The sequence below is a fragment of the Megascapheus bottae genome, chromosome 11 (genome assembly GCF_031878675.1).
Source record: "Megascapheus bottae isolate mThoBot1 chromosome 11, mThoBot2.hap1, whole genome shotgun sequence".
Taxonomy (NCBI): Eukaryota; Metazoa; Chordata; class Mammalia; order Rodentia; family Geomyidae; genus Megascapheus; species Megascapheus bottae.
In genome coordinates this window covers 59,337,225-59,358,421 of record NC_143519.1, presented here as the reverse complement: position 1 = coordinate 59,358,421, position 21,197 = coordinate 59,337,225, and the positions used below count along the sequence as shown (strand labels likewise).

The 21,197-nt window shown below is 38.2% G+C and overlaps 2 long non-coding RNA genes across 2 annotated transcripts; both read left to right on the top strand.

Annotated features, from left to right (window-relative positions):
* The first annotated feature begins 2,344 nt into the window (after nt 1-2,344).
* Nucleotides 2,345-10,579, top strand: LOC150057193 (uncharacterized). Its single transcript, XR_016537057.1, has 3 exons — nt 2,345-2,399; nt 8,464-8,517; nt 10,503-10,579. It is a non-coding gene; the product is annotated as an uncharacterized LOC150057193 (long non-coding RNA).
* Nucleotides 10,580-15,915: 5,336 nt separating this feature from the next.
* LOC150057192 (uncharacterized) lies at nt 15,916-20,353 on the top strand. Its single transcript, XR_016537056.1, has 4 exons — nt 15,916-15,970; nt 17,086-17,139; nt 18,899-18,952; nt 20,302-20,353. It is a non-coding gene; the product is annotated as an uncharacterized LOC150057192 (long non-coding RNA).
* Nucleotides 20,354-21,197: the final 844 nt, after the last annotated feature.

The window sequence follows — 21,197 nt, the reverse complement described above, 5'->3', positions numbered from 1 at the left end:
CCAAACACTGTGAATGGTTAATGGGTTATTAAAGAAAGAAAGAAGGGATTTGTAATCAAGTCTACAAAATCCATTAGAGAGTCTGACTATGACATTTGGTTTCATTCTATAGGGACACCTCAACTTATACCACAACCAAACTTGACGAAACAAACAACAATGAAGAGTAAGGTCTAATTATACATATACCTCATCTATGTGCATCTATGCATAATTAAATGTATATAAGTACAGTCACACATGAAAGGATAGTCATTGAAATGAAAGTGATTAGGATTACAGAACTTTATTTTAGGTATTGATGACACTGCAGGGCCTTTGTTATTTTTCTAAGATTCTTGGGCTGTAATATCTCTAGATCACTTTCTAAAATCTTAGGTGTTTTCAAGAAGAAATATCAAGAATTCTTCTTGTTCCTAATTTAGTGTGGTGGCCAAAAGAAATTTAGTGTTTTCTTGTAAGATTCAGCAGGTTAAACGTTCTGGTGACTCCGTTGTTTGTAGTTAGAGGATAAGACAAGTTAAAGGTGGTGGTCTGTCTGTCTGTCTGTCTGTCTGTCTGTGTGTCTGTCTGTGTGTGTGTCTGTTTGTCTCGCGCTCTCTCTCTCTCTTTCTCACACACTGTCTCTCTCTGTCTGTCTGTCTCTCTCTGTCTCTCTGTCTCTCTGTCTGTCTGTCTGTCTCTCTCTCTCTCCCTCTCTCTCTCCCTCTCTCTCTCTCTCTCCCTCTCTCTCTGTCTCTCTGTCTCTGTCTCTGTCTCTCTCAATGAATGAGTAAAGGCTGATCATTAGGGGCTTTTTAATTTGTTATGTATTTTCCTAAAATGCTTTACTGATAAGGTGCGTTTTTGGCCCCAATCAAAAATTTGCCTAATTATGTGCTGGATATCTATCTCAAGAGATGATGATGATGATGAAAAGACCAGCGAATCTGTTCATGCCCATGTTCATCTTGATGTGTCTCATTTCATTGCTGTGAGAAGGAGGCTGGCTAAAATAGAATGACTTACCTAGGTTTTCAGATGTTCATGGGAGACGTGACAGCTGAAGACAGCTCCCTCATAGCATTTGTGATTTATTTAGTGAATGAGAAGTCTTTTACCATCAAGTAAGGGTTGGAATTTTATGTGAAAGGCAAATATTACTAAATAGCTAAAGTATGTCTGTGTGTTAGTTTCCACATATATTCTGTAGTTTAAGGTGAATAACTCATGAAGTACCAATCCTATTATGAATCAGAGAGGCTGGACAGACAGAGGAAGCAAGGAGGGGAGAGAGGAAGCCGAAATGTAGATGAATGATCAGCTCAATTTCCTTCATAGCAAGGGAAACGGAACATCAGGAAACTCACGAAAACAGTGTAAACAGTGCTTTAGGGTCATAGGAAAAGAACTCCTTGTGAATCTTGCATAAGTTTTTATTTAGCACAGGTAGTCATTTCATTGGAGAGAGAGGCCTCATTTCTAGGAAATACCCCTTTACATATATAGTATATGTAGAGTTCGTTTTCTGGGTATTATAGCAATTTGAGAAGAAAAGTCTCTTTAGGAACTTCCATAGTATTTGACTGTGCATAAATTAATGGTTCATGTTGATAATGAGGAGCAGAATACACATAGATTGACAGATGAGAGCCATTTGTTGTCAGATACTCAAATGTAGACAGACTTGTGTAGAAAGCTGTACAGAGACTAAGTACCATGTTTGTGGGAACCCCTTGGAAGGTCAAGGAAGTGAAATTTTTCTGTGCCATTCCGTGTTTTCACAAATTGGGTAAAGAATTGAGGCTCCTGTAAGGAGAGGGAATTCTCAATGTCCTGGTGAACAATGAAGTGTTCTCTGTTTCTGGCCTGCCTCCCCTTGGTCCAATCTGAGAGTAAGTCAGTAAAAACATCTAGGATTACTGAAAGTAAGGAGGGAATAGAAGGAACAGAGGAAGCAGAATATTAGCTATGATCTCAGGTTGAGTTCCCTTGAAGTGTATTGTATTGAAATTCATACAAGATGTCAAGAGGTACTGTGGTAGGGGTACTGGGAAAAATTCTCTACCTTGCATGAAACCGGTCCATATTTAATTTCCTGACCAGATTCAACTGTATTTCTGTGGTAAAAGGAAAATACTACTTTTCATTTGGTTCTGGTCTGTTAGTTCACACCGGAGTACCAGAGCAAAGAGCTAGAGGGAACAGAGGAGCTGGAGATGGAGCTGTAGCTCAAGTGGCAGAACCTGTTCCTAGGATGAAGGCAGTTATGGTTTTAGTACCCAGCCTTGTAGAAAAGGTTTGATTTCCTCTACAGTTTCCAACTCAATTTTCTGTGTCTTTTTTTTTTTTACTTCACTTTTTAGGGATGACACAACGTTAACCGCCATTGCGGTTTGTGAATCGAGCATTAACATTTGGTGAGTTATCTGTCATCTGAATGTAAATTCATTTTAGTGTGAGTTTAGTACACAGTCTATATGACAGCTGATCGTTGTCTTCATTATTCCTCCTCCTGTATTGAAACTAAATAGAAAATGATAGCATCTGGCAGCAGATACTTGGTCATGGTCTACTGTGAATTCAAACATAGCAACCGTATCTTTATTTACCTATCCTCTACCTTATTTACTTATTGCCTACATGAAACTTTTACTGAGCCAATGGAGGTAAGAATCACAGTCAGGCACATTGAGGTGGTCTCCGTGTTTCTGAGGTGAAAGAGCTGGTGGGCCTCTTTCATTCTCCAGAAATCTGATACTTGGACAGGCCCACTGACAGTTATGATGAGAGTCCAGCTTCTAGGCTGTTGTTCCTTGCCCTTTGGTGAGAAGAAGTTAAGAATACAGCCAAGTATGTGAAAAGAAGGAGGGAGAAGAGCAGACTTAGAAAGCTGAAAATCAGATTGTATAGTGGATTGATTTCTTCTGAAGTGAGTTACATGTACAAATGAACTAACGCATACCAATAAAGAGTGTGTTAGGTTTACTAAGAGAGAAAAATTATTTGACCATGCATAAAAGCTTTCTTTTGTAGAGGTAAAAATATAAGTTCCTGCATACGAATTTCCTTTCTAGGGAAAAAAATGGAAATACCTTGTTCCTTTAGCTAAATATGTAAAAGTTTCAATTTCTACAAATTTGTCAGTGTTAGATTAACTTACTACCTTAAGTAAAAAAGTAAAACTATGATTGCACATGGTATTTGACTGTATATAATTGAATTCTCTTTAGCTTGGATAAAAATGACCCAACAGAATTTGGGACAGAAGAATTCAAGCAAAGGTCAGATATCTATCAATAGAAAAACATACATAAATATATATGTTATGAAACAGACTGATCATTTCTGGGTAGTTTCCAAATATTGTCAGTGTACCTTCTGTCTGTCATATTACTCCTTTTCATTTTGATGAGTAAATGAGAAATGAGTTGCACAAAATGTTTTGCTATTTTAGTGAGCAGTGAAGGAAAACTCCTAACCCCCCCCCCACCACTACAACTGGTTGTGTTCCGTTGGTTTGGTGGCAATGACATACAATCCTTTGCATTTATTTCGTGCCATAACAGTTTCTTCACAGGTGAAGAAATACAAGTGTCAGATCAAAGTGACTACAAGTTTGTTCGGGTCTTTCCATATTTTGTTGGCTATGTCCAGTTCTTTGATGGGTATACTCTTTCTCTATATCTATTCTTTTCATTGTGAACTTCATGCCAACTTTTCAAAACTGTGGTTCTAAGGTTTGTGACACTGTGAATACTTTATGGACACCATTTATATTGTATAGACAAATGACTCCACGGCGTTATGACAAGCTCCTTACTGCTCACACCTGTGACTACCGGGTTTGTGAATAAATTTATGTTTGCAATGAAAGAGCTAGGAGACTAAGAGAGAGAGTGTGTGTCCACACGTGTGCGGTAGTAGGGCTCCAAATCAGGTTTCCAGGATTAATCTGTTTTCTTGCTTATCATTGGGCCTCTGCTTCTTGATCCACACATGAAGTGCACCCTTTTGTTGATTCAGTGGAGATGTACTTCTGCAGAAAGGAATACCCTGGATGGCTTTCTATTGCTATCCTGTCTTATTTGCCCCATCTGTAAACCAAAGGTCTGCACATCTATCTAAAATTCTGTTGAAAGCCTTATGGGAAGGGTCATTGATCAGGCAAGCCTAGGCATGAAGGATCAACATGCCATGATCATGGGAGTAGCAAGGATAGTGCTCTGAGTTCTGACCTCAGGAAAAGAAGGGTTGACAGAGACAGAAGACCTAGACACATAGTACATTTGACAGACCACCTGTGTAGAAAAACAAGACCACAGTTTTCTAACCCGGTAGTGTTAGAACATTGTATCATTTCCTCCCACATTTTCCCACTTAATTTTTTTATGTTTTAATATGTCCACAACAAGAACAGCAACTTAACAACTGTTATTGTTCCTTCAAATGAAGACATAAGTAGTGTGCGAGCTGATTTTTTTTTTTTTGGTCGTGACAAGGTATAGAGGGGTTACACTTACATTCGTCAGGTAATAGGAAGATTACTTGTCACAAACTGATTCCTCTTTTTCATATTTTTTCCCATTTCTTTTCCCCACCCCTCCCAATCATCTTGTCTTCCCTCCTTTCCTTTCCTATTTCAAATAACCAAATAAGAATATATACAATATACCAGATAATAAAGTCAGATACAATCCCAATAGGAAATTAACCATAAAGAGGAAAAAGGAAAAGAGAAATAACATAGTACCTTATAAACAACAATCACACAAAATAAAGCTCTTGGTTCCATTTTTTAAAGTTCCTTTCAGTTAGTGTAAATTGATTTTTTTGTCATCAAGTGATAAATCAGAATTGGATGGTGGTGACTTTTGAGGATACAGAGGACTACCTATGAATATCATATGTAATCCAGATGTGTTTTGAAACTAAGCAGGATATGAAGAGCAGATCAAAAGAGAGTGGTTCATGGAGTGCTGTGATGTCAAGAACTAGCACCTAGAATCCCTAGGTGCCTGTCAGCTACTCACAATGAGCCAAAGTCGCAGGGAATCCTTTTCTGAAACAAAAAGGTACTCTCATTTGTCTGTAGTTCCCAGGAGGTAAGACACTGATAAAACACCAGCACAATGCAAGGGACATTTCACAATCCCTCTACCCACACTGGCAACGCCTTATCTCTGACTACTATTCCATCTTACACATCTGGAATATCAGCTTTACTACCACATCAAAGTTAGTGTGTTTTGCAATCGTATCAATTTTTTCCCATTTCCTTTCAGTAAGTTAAACTTTCTTTCTTGGTTTATCAGTCCTCTGATTGATCAATTACTTATCAGTTAACTTTCATATCTAATATAATCTCTAATACCTTTAGTATTTTTGTAGCTCTATGTCCTTAAATAAGATACACTGCTGCTGTCATTCTGGCCACTCAGCAGGCAGAGATCTGAGGATCACAGTTCAAAACCAGCCCTGGCCTGTGAGACTCTGTGAGTCTCTTACCTCCAATTAACCACTAGCAAAACCATAAGTGGTGCTGTGCCTCTAGGGACAGGGTAGTAGTAGTCTTGAGCTGAAGAGCTCACGGAAAGAGCCGAGGCCTAGTGTTGAAGCCACATGAATTGAAAAAAAGTAAGATACGCTTTTGATTTCAATTTTGTTTTTCGATTTCTTCAGATTAGGTTAGTAGCTCAGCATATGATCTTCTGATAGAATATATATTCTTCAGCTAAAAGATGAAATGTTTTCAAGTGTCTTCTAAACAAATTTGGAATGTAGTAAACTTTGGTGTTTCTTGCTTGATATTTTTTGTCTAACTGATCTTTCCTTACTAGCAATGGATAGAATGCATCTAATGTCATTCAAGTGTATGTCTCCTTGAAGATTTCATGCTGTTGGTTTTATAGAAGAGCAGTTTCCTGCACTATATACCTATATTGTTACAATGACTATTCATGGTTGTTGTTTTTTTGTCGGTCCTGGGGCTTGAACTCAAGGCCTGGGCAATGTGCTTGGACTTTCTCAAGGCTAGAGCTCTTCCACTTAAACCATATCACCATTTCTGGCTTTTTTCTATGTACATGGTACAGAGGAATCGAAACCGAGTCTTCCTGCATGCTTGGCCAGCACTCTACCAGTAGGCTAACCTCCCTTCCCCCCCTTTTAATACACTTATTTGAAATAGAGAAGAGGAGGGGGAAAACAAGATGGGGTTTCTATTTTTGTTAGTTTTATATATTTTAACCTGAGTTCTCCATAAAGAAAGTCTAGAGACAAGAACTTATGACTAATTTCCTTCTTTGGGAATAACACCTCAGAAAAGCAGAAATCAGGAGATATCTATGCTGCCATGGTTGTTTATTTGATATAGTTCACAAAATTTCCTGCCAGTCTTGATACTTTTCCACTGTTTACTGCGCTTTTCTTTTAATTGTGTAACAAGAATTTTCTGTCATTGCTTACATTTGATTGTTTTCCAGAAATAAATTCCTCCATTCCATACTCACTCATGAAATGCGTGTTTAGTGGGCAGTGTATCATTGAGTCAAGGTTAAATTCATTATATTTAAACCATTAAAACCATTGGCATCTTTCATTAAAGAGAATAGTCCTTATCACCCAAATTCTGCTTGATCATAAGGGACATATTGCTCACATTTCTTTTTCTTTACTGTATCCTTGTTTCTTTCCTCCTTTGTTGTTTGGAGAAAGTGTAGAGAAAGTTTTATTCTCTTCTTCTTTGTGTATCTGGCCTATCAATTTACTCTTTACTACTGGCAGTAGTTAACTTAATGAGCAAGAGGAAGCATATGGTTAAAAGACTTAATAATCAGTAAAATCTGTGTGGGTGCAGAATTTACACTCTAACTTTATAAGTGATACATGCCTTCATGTGCATATATGGTAATACTAAGAAACTGTTGTTAAGTGAGGGACAGTTCCACTATTAGTAATCATTAACAACATACTTTCATTTGAATCAAACTGATGACCTAGCTTCATTTATCTACTGATTTTAATTACTTATATGTATACTGAAGTATGAAGTATCAGCGTTATAGCAGTAGAGAAAATTGATCACTTCATGTATAAAGTAAGTAGCTATTTGACTGAAAATGTAGAGTATAGTTGTGCCTTATGACGAGACTTTCTTATCCTGGAAGAAGTGTCTGTAGAATGTTATGTGGGATCTAGCATTGAAATGTGAGTTCAAATCTAGGAAGACTCTCTGAATATATATATATATATATACATATCCACACATATTTCTAAAGGCAGCATGAAGGAAAGAAATATATTTGTGCGTACACCTACAGATGTCAAAATGTGAAATAAGAAGTATGGGAAGCAACTAAGACACAGGCATGACAGCCCAGCTACTGAGAGACAAATGCACATCTTTCTTCCTTCTTTATAACAACTAGGGTAAGAGAGGAATAGGTCATGAGGAGAATTTCTTCTAGTCATTATGTCAGCTACACTTCCCAAGATGTTACAAATGCAGTCAACCAAAGGATAGAATCCTTTCTGGAACAAAGCAGTGGCATTCTAAATAGGAATATCGGCAGGAAACCCTATGAGATTCTTATCCAGTTTACTTCCCGAAAGCCAGAAGTATGGCTCAAGTGGTAGAGTATTCATCTTAATAGAGAAAGCTAAAGTAGAACACCCAGGCCCTAAGAGGAAACCCAATAGTACCTGCAGAGAAACATAATAAGAAAGAGAAAGAAGGAAGTCCACCTCCCTAGCAGAGACAGTCACATGCTTGATGTGAATGGATGGAAAGAGATATTCCAAGAATGGCACCCAAAAGGAAGCAAATGTAAATGTACTCCTATCTGGCAAAGAAAACTTGAAAGTATTACAACATGAAAGTCATTTCATTTTGCTAAAGACACTGTAATGATTAACAACAAAAAGGCAACTAATCCTCAATGCACCCAATTTGACACAACAGACATCGCTGAACATAAGTGAGTTGATGGATCCCAACCATGTTAGATCCTTTCCAAAGAGTCAGCAAGAAACCAGATTTAACTGAAGACCCAGAGCCAAAGGTAGCACATATCTGCAGAATATTCCATCCAGCAGTCCCAGAATAAGTATCATCCAGGCAACCCCAAGCTTTCCCCAAAGGAAATAATATTTAGAGCATAGAGGCAGCATTATTCTCTTTTTTCCTTTTCCTTTCTCTAATACTCCTCTGTAGTAATTATTCAAAGAGGTTTCTTGGCAGAGTCTAAAGAAAGTCTTAACAGGACATATAAGAAAAGATAATATTACCATGTGCTATCATACTATGGTGGAATTCAACTAGAAATAGACATGGAAGTAAACAATAGAAAAAATTAAAATACATAGAAATGGAACAAAAATCTGAATGTTTAATGGGTTATGGAAGAAAGAAAGGAGGGACATGTAATCAAATGTAGAAAATCATTGGAGCCTCTGACTATATATTTTGGTTTCATTCTTTAGCGATATTTTATCTGATACCTCAACTGAACTTGACAAAGGAACCAACAATGAAGGGTAAGGTCCAAATAAACATACAATGTCACCCATGTGTATTTATGCATATTTACATGTATGTAAGTACAGTCATCCATGAAAGGACAGTCACAGAAAAGAAAGTAATTGAGATTAGGGACCTGTAAGTATAGATGACAATTGAAAGTCTTTGATATTTTTCTAATTTACTTTGGCCATAATATCAGTAGTTCCTTTCTAAAATGTTAGCTATTTCTAAGAAGAAATATCAAGAATGTTTCTTGTTCCTAATCTATTTTAATGGCCAAAAACAATTTAATGTTTTGCTGTAAGATTTAGCAGGTTAAGAAACTTCTTTCTATTGAATTTGTTTTCTCTAGCTAGAGGATGGTTCTCTCCCTCTCCCTCTCTCTCTTCCTCCCTCTCTCCCTCCCTCCGTTCCTCCAGAATGAATGAGTAAAGGCTGGTCATTACTGGGTTTTAATTTGATATGTATTATCCAAAAGTGCCTTACCTCTAAGTTCACGTTCAGGCCTAAACAAAAATTTACACAGTTATGTGCTGGATGTCTATTTCAAGAGATGGTGATGAAAAGACCAGAGAATCTTTTCATGCCGTATTCATCCCTGATGTGTCTCCTTCAATTGGGAAGGAGACTGGTTAAAAGATAATGACTAGGATATCAGATGTTCATGGGAGACGTGACAGCTGAAGACACCTCCCTCATACCATTTGTGATTTATTTAGGGGATGAGAAGGCTTTTACCATCAAGTGAGGGTTAGAATTTTATGTGAATGTGAAATACTACTAAATAGTAAAAGCATGTCTGTGCGATCATTCCAACATATATTCTGGATATTAATGCGAATAACTCATGAAATACAAATCCTTTTTATCACTCAGAGAGGCTAGATGGATAGAGAACAATAGTGCCAGCATGGAGGGAAGAGAGAAAGCAGAAATGTAGGTGGTAGATCAGCTTGATTAATTCCATAGCAAGGGAAATGGAAGATAAGGAAACCCACAAAAACAGTGCTACCAGTGGTTTAGGAAAAGAATATTTCAGTCTTGCATAAGTGGTTGTTTAGCACAGGTGAATATTTCATTGAAGTGAGAGGCCATAGTTTTAGGAAAGCACACGAAATAATCCCTTTCATATACAGTATATGTAGAGTTAGTTTTCAGGCAGTTATAGCTATTTGGGGAGAAAAAGTAGGTTTTGGAATTCTCACAGTATTTGACTGTGTGCAATTTAATTATTGATGTTGATAATAACTAGCAGGATGCACATGGATGCACACAAGACAGCCCTAAGTGGTCAGATACCCAAATGTCGACAGACTTGTGTAGAAAGCTGTACAGAGACTAAGCACCATGTTTGTGGGAACCATTTGGAAGGTCAGGGAAGTGCAATTTTTTGTGCCATTCTTTCTTTTTGCAAATTGGGTGAAGGATTGAGACTCCAGAGTAGAGGGAGTTCTCTCTGTCCTGGTTAGCAGTGGAGTGTTCTCTGCCTCTGGCCTGCCACCCATTGGTACTCTCTGCAAGTAAGTCAGTAAAGACATCCACGATTGTTGAAAATAAGAAGGGAATAGAAGGAACAGAGGAAGCAGAATATTGGCTGTGACCTCCGGGTTGAGCTCCCTTGAATTGCATTGCATTGAAAGTCATACAAGATGGCATTAGGTACTGTGGTAGGGGGAACAATTCTTCTATCTTGTGTGAAAACTTTACTTTTCTAAGTTCCATGTTTAAGTTCCTGAAGAGATTCAAATCCATTCTATTGTAAAATGGAAATACTGCTTTTCATTTAAGTACAGGTCTCCTACTTCACACCATAGTACCAGAGCAAATAGCTAGAGGGAACAGAAGAGCTGGAGATGGCGATGTAGCTCAAGTGGCAGAGCATGTTCCTCAGATGAACACAGTTATGGTTTTAGTACACAGCCTTGTAGAAACAGTTTGATTTCTTCTAAATGTTCCAACTGATTTTCTGTGGCTGATTTTCTATTATTTTATTTTTTAGAGATGACACAGCATTAACTGCCATTGCAGTTTGTGACCCAAGCATTAACATTTGGTGAGTTGAATTTTCTGTCATCTGAGTGTAAATTCACTTGTAGGGTGAGGTTAGTACCCAATCTATATGACAGCTGATCAGTGTCCTCATGTATCCTTCTCTTGTATTGAAACTAAATTGAAAATGATAGCGTCAGGCAGCAGATACTTGGTCATGGTATACTGTGAAGTAAAACATAGTAACCGTATCCTTATTTACCTATTCTCTACCTTATTTACGTATTTCCTACATGCAACTTGTACTGAGACAATGGAGGAGAGAGTCCCAGTCAGGAACAATGAGGTGGTCTCAGTGTTTCTGAGGTGAAAATGTTGGTGGGCCTCTTTCCTTCCCTAGAAATCTGGTACTTAGTAGACAGGCTCATTTTCAGGTATGATGAGAGTCCAGCTTTTAGGCTGTAGTTTCTTGTCTTTTGGTGAGAAGCAGTTAAGAAATCAGCCAAGTTAGTGACAGGAAGGAGAGAGAAGAGCAGACTTAGAAAGCTGAAAATCAGATTGTATAATGGATTGAGTTCTTCTGAAGTGAGTTGCATGTACAATTAAACTACATGATACCAATAATCAGTGTGTTAGGTTTAGTAAGAGAGAAAAATTCTTTGACCGTGCATAAAAGCTTTCTTTTGAAGTGATAAATATGTAAAAGTTTCCATTTCTACAAATTTGTTAGTGTTAGGTTAACTTACTACCTTAAGTAAAAAAGTAAAACTATGATTGCACTTGGTATTTGACTGTATATAATTTAATGCTCTTTAGCTTGAATAAAAATGATGCAGCAGAATTTGGGACAGAAGAATTCAAGCAAAGGTCAGATATAGACATATAGATCAACGTGTATAAGTATATGTTTAGGAAACATATTGATCATTTCTGGGAAATTTCCAAGTATTGTCAGTGTATCTTCTGTCTGTCATATTATTCCTTTTTCATTTTGATGAATAAATGAGAAATGAGTTGCACAAAAGTGTTTTGCTATTGTAGGGAGCAGTGTATTAGGTTTACTAAGAGAGAAAAATTCTTTGACCATGCATAAAAGATTTCTTTTGAAATGATAAAATGTAACTCCCCTACCCCAAATTAAATTCCTTTGTTCATTTAGCTAAATATGTAAAAGTTTTGATTTCTACAAATTTGTTAGTCTTAGATTAACTTACTACACTGAGTGAAAACGTAAAACTATGATTGCACATGGTATTTGATTATCTATAATTTAATTCTCTTTAGCTTCGATAAAAATGACCCACCAGATCTTGGGACGGAAGAATTCAAGCAAAGGTCAGATATCTACAAGTAGATAAACATACATAAATATAAATGTTATGAAACAGATTGATCATTTCTGGGTAGTTTCCAAGTATTGTCAGTGTACCTTCTGTCTGTCAGATTGCCCCTTTTCCATTTTGATGAGTAAATGAGAAATGAGTTGCACAATAGTGTTTTGCTATTGTAGGGAGCAGTGAAGGGAAACTCCCACATTGCCAGTGTATGAGATCCTACTACAACTGGTTGTGTTCCTTTGGTCTGATGGCAAAGACACAGAATCCTATGCATTTATTTCCTGCCATAACAATTTCTTCACAGGTGAAGAAATACAAGTGTCAGATCGAAGTGGCTACATGTTTGTTCGGTCCTTTCCATATTCTGTTGGCTATGTCCAGTTCTTTGATGGTTATAGACTTTCTGTAGGCCTAGACCTTAAATTATACATATTATTTTCATTGTGCACTAATGCCAACTTTTCAAAACTGTGGTTGTACGGTTTGTGACAGTGTGAGTACTCTATGGGCACCATTTCGATTGGATAGACAGATGGCTCCACAGCATTATGTCAAGCTCCTTACTGCTCACATCTGTGAATACAGGGTTCGTGAATAAATTTATGTTTACAATGAAAGAGGTAGGAGACAGAGAGAGAGAGATCGATCATGTCCACACGTGTGTGGCAGAGTGGCAATACTCTGATACTATGGCTTCAAGTCAGGGCTCCAGGAATATTTTACTTTCTTGTTTATCACTGTATCTCTTCTTCCTCATTCACACATGCAATGCATTTTGCTCATTCAGTGGAGATGGACTTCTGCCAGAAGGAATACTCTGGAAGGCTTCATATTGCTATCCTCTGCTGTTCACCCCCACTGTAGACAGAATCACACCTGTGAACCCAAGTCTACACATCCATCTACCATTCTGGTGAAATCCTAAGGGGAAGTGTCATTGAACAGGCAAGCCTAGGTAGGAGGGATCACCATGCCATCACCATAGGAGTTGCAAGGACAGGGCTCTGAGTTCAGAGTTCAGTACTGGAGAGAAGTTTTGGCAGAGACAGAGGACATAGAGGCATAGTACATTTGACAGAGCATCTGTGTAGCATGCACAAGCTATAGTTTTCTAACCTAATATTGTTATAAATACAACACTCCTTCCCACATTGTCCTACTTAGTTTTTATATGTTTCAATTTGTCCACAGCAAAGACAGCAACTTAACCACGGTTGTTGTTCATTCAAACGAAGACATCAGTACTGCGTGAGTTAAATTTTTTTTATTTTGGGGATCATGTATAGAGTGCTTATACTTATTTTCCCCAGATAGTAGGTGAATTTCTTCTCACACATTGATACGCCTGTTTATGTTTTCATCCCATTTCCCATTCCCTACACCTTTCCAGTCAACTTGCTTTATCCCCTCCCTCTCCTATTTCAAATAAACATATGTAATATTCCGGGTAACTTTTCAGATACAATAACAATATGAGATTAACAATTAAGGGGAAAAAGGAAAAGAGAAATAACATAGTACATTAAGAACAACCATCACACAAGGTAAAGCTGTTGTTTCTGTATTCTAGAATTTTTTTCATTTACTGTAAGTTGATTCATTTTTCATCTAATTGATAAATCATTTTGGAAAATGATGGCTTTTCAGAGCACACAGGACTACCTGTTCCTATCACACGTAATCATGACATGTTTTCAAACTAAGTAGAAAATGATAGAGCAGATCAAAAGACAGTGGTTCTTGATGTGCTGTGAAGACAAATACTAGCACCCAAAACCCTTAGATTAGCATTTCTCATTATAGGCCCAAATTGTCACCATACCATGAGCAAAGGAATAGCAAGGACAGGGCTCTGGGGTGAGATCTCAGTAGTGGCAGGAGTAGCAGGGACAAAAATGGTAGAGATGAAGCTCTGTTGGCAGCATTTTTGTGTTGCATTCACAAGACCTTAGTTTCCTAACTTAGTGTTCTGGAAAAAAATGCATGATTAATTCCCACATTTTCCCAGTTAATTATTGTGTGTTTTTAATATGTCCACAGTGAGGATAGTGGCTTAAGAGCTGTTATAGTTCGTTCCAATGAAGACATCAGTAGTTGGTGAGTTGATTTTTTTTGTCATGTAAGTGATAACTCGTTTTGCACAATGATATCTTCAGGGTACACAAGCACTGCTTATCAATATTGAATGTAATCATGATGTGTTTTGAAACTCAATAGAAATGATAGAACCTGTCCAAAGACACTCGCTCATGGTGTGCTATGAAGGCAACTACTAGCACCCAAAATTCTTAGATTATCACGGTGCCTGTCAGCTACTCCGAATGTGGCAAGGGACCTGGGAATCCTTTGCTGAAACCAAAAAGTAGGCCTAGCACCAGTAGCTAAGAGGTGATCCTTCTTTCTTTTGAATGCTTAAACCCTGAAAGGCCCACATTCATACTGAAGGGGAGCCTTACTTTTAGACTGCTTTTTCTTATTCCTATCTGAAGAGCAGGAGCAGCAGCAGGGAATATTAGATGATAATTAGATGATATGTAAGTCTTGAGTTCTTCTGAAGTGAGTTGAACGTGAACAAGAAGTCATTATAGACTAGAGTAGGTAGACTTGTTGGGTTATGGTATACTTTTCTTTCTCCCTCTCTCTCATATTTTTGTTTGTTTTTTATTTTTTTGGTAATTCATTAGCTTGAACTGGGTGCTGTCCCTAAGTTCTTCAGCTCAAGGCTATTAATGCTCTACCGCTTGTGCCACAGCACCACCTTGGGTTTTCTGGTGGTAAATTGGACATAAGAGTCATGGATTTTCATGGCTGGGTTGGCTTTGAACCATGGTGCTCAGATCTCAGCCCCTGAGAGATTTGTGGATCACTTTCTTTTCTAATACCATTGAAGCGTTGGAGAAAGACTCAGTCATGACAATATGCTTCAAGTACATTGTTAACATTAGTAACATATTCCTCTAGAAAACATGACGTTTGCAACTTGTGAGTCTGTAATTGATTGGACCAAAGGAGCAGATCCTATGTGCAGAAAAGTAAAAGAAACAAAAATAGAGGCTACTGAGTCTGCACAGAACTGCATGTATAAGATCAAGATCATGCATGCATCCCTGATAGTTCAGAGCCCTGTCATTGTGAAATTAGTGTCTACAATGGCACTGTGTCTTGCTCTGCCACCATGGAAGACTTGTTCTTATCCAAGTCTGTTACACACTGAAAAGGCTCGACCTCGTGCCACACATAGTATTAGAGCAAGGCAGATATTTATAATGATGGCAATAAAAAGTTGGCACAAGGAGTGGAGAACCTGGAACTTAACTAGGAAGAAAGAGGAAATTTGGACTGAGAAAACAGAGGGCCATTAGGGAGAAAACACAAAAAGCTAAGAGCACTGCTTTCACTTAGTTGTAAGTCATGAACATAAAGATTTTGTTCTATCTAATCGTCTCAGATGAAATTTTTTCCTTCCCCTAATACTCACACTTATTTGCATGGAAAAGTGGTTGATAAGTTTCTAAGTGATGGATTGACATGGGAATAAATGTTCAATAGAGGGACTACACAAAAATTCCTTGCTCCAAGTCACTCTGATGATTTCCCCAGCATGTGAATGGAGGACACTGAAGTTTTCAGATCAGAAATGAGTCTGTAGCTACTTTTTCTCATCTAACTGTAGTTACTTGGAAAAACTGGAGGTTTTGATTAGATGTGAGGAAGGTCATGGATAGTCGATGAGCCCGCCTTCCCCTTAGTGATTTGAGGCCAAATTTCTTTGGTGGCTTGGTGAGTAATGTGGTTGTTTTCTCTTTTGGAGATGACCTTGCACCTGTCCTCCTTAATGACACACTGAACTAGAAACACACTCACTCCCAGAATGCCAGTCACGCTAACTGTCATTTTTGTGTCATCAAGTGTATTTCTTCATGGTCTGAAACTGTAAGGTTGCATTTATTTCAAATCAACGTGAGAAGAGAACCAGTTATAGGGAAGAACAGTGCATGAATGTAGGACCTGCATCAGAATTTGACCCAGAATTTGAACTCTTCTGTATTCATGTGATATGTGACCATAGGTGTTTTTGTTACTTTAGCACAACTGCACATGATCCTTGTCCAGCACCTGATGATGGCAATGTGACAGAAAGGTAAGCTATAAACCAAGACAAGTGTAGAGGTGGAAGTTTATGTTCATATTATATATATATATATATATATGTACAGACACATGTACTCATAAGTATGCACATACACATGGCTGGAGCTGAGCACTTGGACACAAAGAAACACCAACACCATGAAAGGACTGGTGGCAGGCGTGATGCAGGGCATGGCAGAAAGTAAAGATCCTGTGTTGGAGCACCAGTGCTGCTAGGAAAATGAAAGAAGCATACATCAGGAAGGGTCAGCCTGTCACACATGCCTCTCACATGGCTGTGTGGTGAGTGGAAGTTGGATGTGATCTCATTTAGAAGCCTGCTTGGGAAGGCACTTATCTCAAGCCGTATCATTTTTATTCTAATTAAATGGTGACCGAATTCACTTATCTTCTGATTTTAGCTACTAATATGTATGGTGTCATATGAAGTAGCAATATGACATGAGCAGTGAAAATCGATTGGTTCATATGTAATCAGTTTTTTGACTAAAAATTTATGCTAAAGAAAGAATCCTTTGTGGAGCAAAGTCGAGGATCACACATAAGCTCTTCTTTAACCAGTCCTAGGTCATCTTGTGAGCCTGTCTGCCTAATTCCACATTATGGTGAGATTTTTATGAATATGACGATACTTTTTCTTCCTATGGCATTTTGTCATCAGAGTCATGTAGTTTGGTTTCTGTTCAGATTGTATAAATCTTTCACTTTTTAATAAAGATACTTTTATAATACTATTTTCTGAGGTCCTCATTGCTAGCCTATAAAGTCCTATTGTAGTAAAAATAAGAAGTTCAACAATACATCTTTCGGCATTTTGCTGCTGTTGTTAATCCATGGTCTCAAGGTACTCTGAGCTCTCCTGGAATGATCTTTCTTCTCCTGCGTTCAGTGTGCATTGATTACAGGCATGCAGAACTATAACCAGGTTGAAATCTTCTGTCTTCACAGGCCTGATATGATCAATTAGAATCATTTTCTAGAACAGATGACATGGTAGATTGCTACATGTAAAGTTTAGAAGATCAGCTTGCTAGTTAAACATTAATTATAACTAACTTGACCCAAACTGACATGGTTTCTTTTGCATTCCTTTTTATTCTTTAGCAAAACTGAAGTAGAAACCAAAAGAGTACCTACAAGTGGATTACCATTTAAAATGTAAGATAGAAAGTTCAGTGTGTGTGTGTGTGTGTGTGTGTGTGTGTGTGTGTGTGTGTGTGTCTGTGTATAAAGAAGCAAACATGGAGGTCACTGCATTGGCATCCAAGTGTCCATAGATTTCTTTCAACACTGTTCTTAAAGTCTTCTCACAATTAAGATTTTTTAAAAGAATTATTCTTTATTTTTCAAAGAATTTTATTTTGAAAAGGTATACAGACTTGTTTATTTGCCTCATATTCAGAACAAAAAGAGCAAGGGCCCCACCCACTGATGCTGGCTGAGATGGAAGTGTAGCATTCCTGCCATTCTTACTGGCCCACAGCAATGGGAGAAAAGCCTGCTGTCAGGAGCAATAGCTCCTTAGTGTTCTGAGGCATGTAGTGGCATAGGCTTTCTCATGTTTTCTGAGGTTCCATGTCTTCACACTTGGTTATTTTTAAATTAGCTGCACTGCTCCAGAAGCAATCAGAGGAACAATACTGGATCAAGTGTTGGGAGTCCTCATCCAATCCATCTGTTCATCTGATTCGGGTTCTACCAAACTATGTTATTGCTGTTCTTTTACTCTCAGAAACACATATGAGTCTGGATCTAGTTTGGTAACTGCCCTCTAGAGGTCCACCTTCTGTAAGTTGGGCATGTGCTTTAAGGTGACATTTTTAAGATAAGTGTCCTTGTGAGCCATGTGCTCTTTGGTGAAGGGAAATTCCTCTGGAGAAAGGTTGCAAGGTTAGTTAATTTTCTAGCTATGTCCTTTGCCATACAGAAGATCTGCAGTTTAACGCAGTCCTACTTATCTAGACATAGAGCTCCCCTATGATCCAGCAATTCCACTACTTGGCATCTACCCAACCGTCCAGAAACAAGGACATACTAAAGCCACTAGCACAACGATGTTCATTGCAGCACTAGTTACCATAGCAAAGAATGGAACCAACCCAGATGCCCCTCAGTTGATGAGTGGATCAACAAGATGTGGTATTTATACACAATGGAATTCTATGCTGCTGTCAGGAAGAACAACATCGCCCCATTTGGAAGAAAATGGAAACACTTAGAAAAAATCATATTAAGTGAAGTAAGTCAGACTCAAAGGAACATAGGCTCTATGGTGTCCCTCATTTGTCATAATCAGTAGAAACCTTGAGCTACCCTAGCAGAGATACACAATAGAACAAAACCTAGATACATAAGTCCATGTCGTATGACACTAAATGAAAGGACCTCCAGGATATAGAAACAAAAGCCATATAATGAGTGATTGTTGTCCTTAATGTACTGTTATCTCTCATCTCTTTTGCTGTCCCTTGGTTATCTCATATTGTTACAGTATTTCACCTTGTTATCTGATATATTGTATATAGGTATATTTGGTTATTTGAAAACAGATAGGGAAGGGGGGAAAACAAGATAATGTTCCGGGGGGAGGGGAGGGAAATGGGGACCAAGACATGAGAAAGGGTATCAATGTATGTGAAGTGATGCACCTTCAATCTGGTGAATATAATGTAACCCTTCTATTAATTACAAAAAATATATGGGGAAAAAAGAAATGATTGTATTACTGCATGCTATCATCCCATGATGGAATTCCAGTAGAAATAGACAGCTAGATAAACTACAGAATATATTGAAACACATAGAAGTAGAACAAAACATTTTTGAACGGTTGGTTGATGGTTATTGGAGAAATATGGGGGGATATGTAATCAAGTCTAGAAGATACCTGACAATGTGCTTTGTTTTCATCCTGTAGCGATATCTTGTCTGATACCACAACAAAACGTGATGAACTTAACAACAATGAAGGGTATGTTCTGAACATATATGCACCACTCACCTAGGTATACTTATAGATATTAACATGAATGTAGGTACAGACACACATGAAAGTATAGTCAAAGAAAGGAAAGTGATTTAGATTAGAGAACTTTCTTGGAAGTATTGATGACAATACAGGATTTTTGATATTTTTCTAAGATGCATTGGATGTAATATCTGCAGCTACCTTTCTAAAACCTTAGCTGTCTTAAGAATAAATATCAAGAATTCTTCTTATTCCTAATCTATTGTGGTGGCCAAAGCCAATTCAGTGTTTTGATGGAAGCCCCAGCAGGGTAAGAAACTACTCTGCAGGTGCTCCATTATCTCCAGCTAGAGGATACAACACCAGCATTGATCCTCCTCCTCCTACACCACCACCTCCTCCTCCTCCTCCTCCTCCTCCTCCTCCTCCTCCTCCTCCTCCTCTTCCTCCTTCTTCTTCCTCTTTCTCTCTCTCTCTTTCCCTCCCTCCCTCCCTCCCTCCCCCCTCTCTCTCTCCCCCCTCCCTCCCTCCTTCCCTCCCCCCTCTCTCTCTCCCCCCCTCCCTCCTTTCCTCCCACCCCCCCTCTCTCCCTCCCTCCCTCCCTCCCTCCCTCCCTCCCTCCCTCCCCCCCCCCTCTCTCTCTCTCTCAGAGTGAGAAAAGACTAGTCCTTAGGGAAGTTTTAATTTGAAATACGTTTTCCTATAATGGCCCACCTCCAAGGTGTATTTCAAGCCTTAAACAAAATTCTGCCCAACTACGTGTCAGATGTCTATATCAAGAGATGATGATGAAGACACGAGAATCTTTTTGGGCCTGTGTTTATCCTGATGTATCTCATTTCATTGCTCTGGGAATTGGGTTGGCCAATATATAATGACTTGACTAGGTTTCCAGTTGTTCATGGAGAACTGACAGCTGAGGACAGGCCCCTCATATTGTATGTGCTTTATTTAGTGGATGAAAAGTCTTTTACCATCAAGTCAGGGTTAGAATTTTATGTGAAAGGTAAATATGACACTAAAGATTCAAAACTTGGTGTATGGTATATGTATGTTTGTTTCCTCATATATTCTGGATGTGAAGGTGAAAAACTCATGAAACATAAATGTAAATATTTTAGTTGTTTATTAAAAGCATTTCATTATAAAACGGGTGTAGAATATCCCTTTAAATTGATATTATACAGGACTTTGGTTTTGGTTAATCTTGTACAATGCATGTACTTTTGTTTGGATTTGCACCAAAGTTTCGGTTCCTAAGACCAACAGATTACTATTTCCCTAAAAAGGTAACAAAGCCATATCAAGAGAGACAAAATGTGACTGATTTTATTTTTATTCACATTTTACAGCAACCACATGAAGAAAATTGCAAATAAAATTCTACTGTCGCTATCATTCAGGTGGGTAAGACTGTAGAAATACAAGCAATGAAGTATGTATATAAAATATAACATCAATATTTGAAGTGAAAAGAATCTAAGAAAGTCCAAACTGAGCAACAAGAGTTTCTACTGTTAAGATGTTGAAAAATAACCCATGTGTGCCTTCATACTATAATTCAATTGATCTTGGAAAATTGTCTTAAGCTGGTCTTATAACTCAGAAAAAAATGGCATTTAAGCAAGTCTATGTAATGACATATGGCTATGTGTTTTTCTACTCATGAAAGTAAGTAAATATAAGTTGGGTGCTGGTGGCTCACATCTCTAATCCTTGCTGAAAGCTGAGGATTACCACTGGAATCCAGCTTGGACAGGAAAGTTCTTGAGATTCTTATCTCAAATAAATGACCCAGAAAACGCCAGAAGTGGCATTTTGCCTCAAGTGAGTTTGCTAGTCTTGAGCAAAAGCAGCTCAGGGACAGCACCTAGAGTACAAGGCTCAGGAATGGAAAAGGAAGAAGGAAAGACAGAAATACTGGAAGAATGAGAGGAGGGGTGTGAGGGAGAGGGAGAGGGAGATTGCGAGGGGGAGGGTGTGGGAGAGGGAGAGGGAGTGCAAGGAAGGAAGGAGGGAAGCAAGGAAGGAAGGAAAGTAGGAAAGAAGAAAACAGGGAAAAGTATGGAGGGAGGGAGGAAAGAAGGAAAGTAAAAATAAAGGAAAGAATAACAACGAAGTGTTAAACTTTTGGAAGTATAGGTTGTATTCTAATAACTCCCTTATTTATGTGATTCCTCCATTCTGGAAACATGTTCCTTAGGCTTCCACTCTACATAGGAGAATAATTTTATACTGTGCCTTAGAG